The 5,000-nt window shown below is 54.4% G+C and overlaps 1 non-coding gene across 1 annotated transcript; it reads right to left on the bottom strand.

Moving 5' to 3' along the window:
- Positions 1–95: 95 nt before the first annotated feature.
- Positions 96–1,905, bottom strand: LOC144420265 (small subunit ribosomal RNA). Its single transcript, XR_013474618.1, has one exon. It is a non-coding gene; the product is annotated as a small subunit ribosomal RNA (ribosomal RNA).
- Positions 1,906–5,000: the final 3,095 nt, after the last annotated feature.

Here is a 5,000-nt window from a genome sequence, read left to right as displayed (position 1 = left end):
TCGCACGGGGCGGAACCCCGATTGACGGCCGCCCTCTCGGCGGCACCCAAAGACAATTAAGTGCGCGGTCGGCCGGGGCCTACCACCACTTTCGGTAATGATCCTTCCGCAGGTTCACCTACGGAAACCTTGTTACGACTTTTACTTCCTCTAAATGATCAAGTTTGATCGTCTTCTCGACACGCCGACGCGGCCGTTGCCAGCCGCGACGGGGCCGATCCAAGGATCTCACTAAACCATTCAATCGGTAGTAGCGACGGGCGGTGTGTACAAAGGGCAGGGACGTAATCAACGCAAGTTGATGACTTGCGCTTACTGGGAATTCCTCGTTCAAGGGAAACAATTGCAAGTCCCTATCCCAATCACGAATGAGGTTCAACGGGTTACCCGGACCTTTCGGCCTAGGTTAGACACTCGCTGCTTCACTCAGTGTAGCGCGCGTGCGGCCCCGGACATCTAAGGGCATCACAGACCTGTTATTGCTCAATCTCGTGTGGCTAAACGCCACTAGTCCCTCTAAGAAGTTAGACGCCGACCGAGAAGGTCGCGTAACTATTTAGCATGCCAGAGTCTCGTTCGTTATCGGAATTAACCAGACAAATCGCTCCACCAACTAAGAACGGCCATGCACCACCACCCACAGAATCAAGAAAGAGCTCTCAATCTGTCAATCCTACCTGTGTCCGGGCCGGGTGAGTTTCCCCGTGTTGAGTCAAATTAAGCCGCAGGCTCCACTCCTGGTGGTGCCCTTCCGTCAATTCCTTTAAGTTTCAGCTTTGCAACCATACTTCCCCCGGAACCCAAAGACTTTGGTTTCCCGGAAGCTGCCGGAAAGGTCGTCATGGTAACGCCTCCCGATCGCTAGTTGGCATCGTTTATAGTCAGAACTAGGACGGTATCTGATCGTCTTCGAACCTCTGACTTTCGCTCTTGATTAAAGAAAACATTCTTGGCGAATGCTTTCGCAGTAGTTCGTCTTCCGCCGATCCAAGAATTTCACCTCTAACGGCAGAGTACGGACGCCCCCGTCTGTCCCTCTTAATCATTACCTCGTGCTCCGAAAACCAACAAAATAGAACCGAGGTCCTATTCCATTATTCCATGCAACACTATGCAGGCGAACAGCCTGCTTTGAACACTCTAATTTTTTCAAAGTAAACTTATCGGCCACCGCCGACACTCAGTCAAGAGCACCGACGGAGAACCGAAGGTGAGGCGAACGCAACCAGTGACACGCCTTGCGACGGACCGGCGGCGCTCGCCCAAAATCCAACTACGAGCTTTTCAACCGCAACAACTTTAGCATACACTGTTGGAGCTGGAATTACCGCGGCTGCTGGCACCAGACTTGCCCTCCAATGGATACTCGTTAAGAGTTTTAGGATGTACTCATTCCAATTACAGGGCCTCGTTAGAGTCCTGTATTGTTATTTTTCGTCACTACCTCCCCGTGTCGGGAATGGGTAATTTGCGCGCCTGCTGCCTTCCTTGGATGTGGTAGCCGTTTCTCAGGTTCCCTCTCCGGAATCGAACCCTGATTCCCCGTTACCCGTTATCACAAAGGTAGGCACGTAGCGTACCTTCGACAGTTGATAGGGCAGACACTTGAATGATACGTCGTCGGTGCAGAGACCGTACGATCCGCGTGGTTATCCAGAGTCATCAAACGTCACAGGACGAACCCGGTCGGTTTTGATCTGATAAAAGCGCGCCTCCCGAAGTCGGCGCTTAATGCATGTATTAGCTCTAGAATTACCACAGTTATCCACTTCGCTTACGAGACCAAATAAACCAAGACTGATTTAATGAGCCATTCGCAGTTTCGCTTTACGAGAACTCGTACTTGCACCTGCATGGCTTAATCTTTGAGACAAGCATATCACTACTGGCAGGATCAACCAGATAGCTGCGACAGCTGCGCTCGGCCCTTGCTGGGCCGCCCGGCGCGTGCTCGTCGCATTCGTTTAAGACCGAGGCGATCGCCTGCGGCCGTACTCAGCTTCGACAGTCGCTGGCCGCGACGTCCACGCTCTCGCCGGCAGTGCCAGGCGGAGCGATTTGCGTTTTTTCTTTGCTCGCCCTCTCTCGGGCTCGATCCATTCAGTTTCGCACAAACAAGAGCTCTGCCGGCCGCCTGCAGCGGTGCCTAAAACCCGGGCATAACAATGCGACCGTTCTGCTAGGCCGACAAGCGCTCAAGCCAGACGCTCGATCGAACGCCCCCTACATATTAGTCGAGACAACGGCTCGCTCATTAGCATCGCGTTTGTACTTTAACTTTTTTCGGCTCGGCTTCTTTCGACGCCGATGCCGGCGACGCAGCACTCTCTCGCCCGCCAGCCACCGAGAAAAGGGTGCGCTCCGACCGGCCCCGCACCGCTCTTTCATGGCTCATTCGAGTTTACTGTCTTTCGCTCTGACATGCCTTACCTAGGGTTAGGTTAGTATGCTTGCACGTTTGTACTTTAACTTTTTTTGGCTCGGCTTCTTTCGACGCCGATGCCGGCGACGCAGCACTCTCTCGCCCGCCAGCCACCGAGAAAAGGGTGCGCTCCGACCGGCCCCGCACCGCTCTTTCTTGGCTCATTCGAAATTACTGTCTTTCGCTCTGACATGCCTTACCTAGGGTTAGGTTAGTATGCTTGCACGTTTGTACTTTAACTTTTTTCGGCTCGGCTTCTTTCGACGCCGATGCCGGCGACGCAGCACTCTCTCGCCCGCCAGCCACCGAGAAAAGGGTGCGCTCCGACCGGCCCCGCACCGCTCTTTCTTGGCTCATTCGAAATTACTGTCTTTCGCTCTGACATGCCTTACCTAGGGTTAGGTTAGTATGCTTGCACGTTTGTACTTTAACTTTTTTCGGCTCGGCTTCTTTCGACGCCGATGCCGGCGACGCAGCACTCTCTCGCCCGCCAGCCACCGAGAAAAGGGTGCGCTCCGACCGGCCCCGCACCGCTCTTTCATGGCTCATTCGAGTTTACTGTCTTTCGCTCTGACATGCCTTACCTAGGGTTAGGTTAGTATGCTTGCACGTTTGTACTTTAACTTTTTTTGGCTCGGCTTCTTTCGACGCCGATGCCGGCGACGCAGCACTCTCTCGCCCGCCAGCCACCGAGAAAAGGGTGCGCTTCGACCGGCCCCGCACCGCTCTTTCTTGGCTCATTCGAAATTACTGTCTTTCGCTCTGACATGCCTTACCTAGGGTTAGGTTAGTATGCTTGCACGTTTGTACTTTAACTTTTTTTGGCTCGGCTTCTTTCGACGCCGATGCCGGCGACGCAGCACTCTCTCGCCCGCCAGCCACCGAGAAAAGGATGCGCTCCGACCGGCCCCGCACCGCTCTTTCTTGGCTCATTCGAAATTACTGTCTTTCGCTCTGACATGCCTTACCTAGGGTTAGGTTAGTATGCTTGCACGTTTGTACTTTAACTTTTTTCGGCTCGGCTTCTTTCGACGCCGATGCCGGCGACGCAGCACTCTCTCGCCCGCCAGCCACCGAGAAAAGGGTGCGCTCCGACCGGCCCCGCACCGCTCTTTCATTCTTTCATGGCTCATTCGAGTTTACTGTCTTTCGCTCTGACATGCCTTACCTAGGGTTAGGTTAGTATGCTTGCACGTTTGTACTTTAACTTTTTTTGGCTCGGCTTCTTTCGACGCCGATGCCGGCGACGCAGCACTCTCTCGCCCGCCAGCCACCGAGAAAAGGGTGCGCTCCGACCGGCCCCGCACCGCTCTTTCTTGGCTCATTCGAAATTACTGTCTTTCGCTCTGACATGCCTTACCTAGGGTTAGGTTAGTATGCTTGCACGTTTGTACTTTAACTTTTTTCGGCTCGGCTTCTTTCGACGCCGATGCCGGCGACGCAGCACTCTCTCGCCCGCCAGCCACCGAGAAAAGGGTGCGCTCCGACCGGCCCCGCACCGCTCTTTCTTGGCTCATTCGAAATTACTGTCTTTCGCTCTGACATGCCTTACCTAGGGTTAGGTTAGTATGCTTGCACGTTTGTACTTTAACTTTTTTCGGCTCGGCTTCTTTCGACGCCGATGCCGGCGACGCAGCACTCTCTCGCCCGCCAGCCACCGAGAAAAGGGTGCGCTCCGACCGGCCCCGCACCGCTCTTTCTTGGCTCATTCGAAATTACTGTCTTTCGCTCTGACATGCCTTACCTAGGGTTAGGTTAGTATGCTTGCACGTTTGTACAACTTTTTTCGGCTCGGCTTCTTTCGACGCCGATGCCGGCGACGCAGCACTCTCTCGCCCGCCAGCCACCGAGAAAAGGGTGCGCTCCGACCGGCCCCGCACCGCTCTTTCTTGGCTCATTCGAGTTTACTGTCTTTCGCTCTGACATGCCTTACCTAGGGTTAGGTTAGTATGCTTGCACGTTTGTACTTTAACTTTTTTCGGCTCGGCTTCTTTCGACGCCGATGCCGGCGACGCAGCACTCTCTCGCCCGCCAGCCACCGAGAAAAGGGTGCGCTCCGACCGGCCCCGCACCGCTCTTTCTTGGCTCATTCGAAATTACTGTCTTTCGCTCTGACATGCCTTACCTAGGGTTAGGTTAGTATGCTTGCACGTTTGTACTTTAACTTTTTTTGGCTCGGCTTCTTTCGACGCCGATGCCGGCGACGCAGCACTCTCTCGCCCGCCAGCCACCGAGAAAAGGGTGCGCTCCGACCGGCCCCGCACCGCTCTTTCTTGGCTCATTCGAAATTACTGTCTTTCGCTCTGACATGCCTTACCTAGGGTTAGGTTAGTATGCTTGCACGTTTGTACTTTAACTTTTTTTGGCTCGGCTTCTTTCGACGCCGATGCCGGCGACGCAGCACTCTCTCGCCCGCCAGCCACCGAGAAAAGGGTGCGCTCCGACCGGCCCCGCACCGCTCTTTCATGGCTCATTCGAGTTTACTGTCTTTCGCTCTGACATGCCTTACCTAGGGTTAGGTTAGTATGCTTGCACGTTTGTACTTTAACTTTTTTTGGCTCGGCTTCTTTCGACGCCG

Source organism: Styela clava, chromosome 2, assembly GCF_964204865.1.
Source record: "Styela clava chromosome 2, kaStyClav1.hap1.2, whole genome shotgun sequence".
Lineage (NCBI taxonomy): Eukaryota > Metazoa > Chordata > Ascidiacea > Stolidobranchia > Styelidae > Styela > Styela clava.
This window is presented reverse-complemented; position numbering and strand designations above follow the sequence as displayed.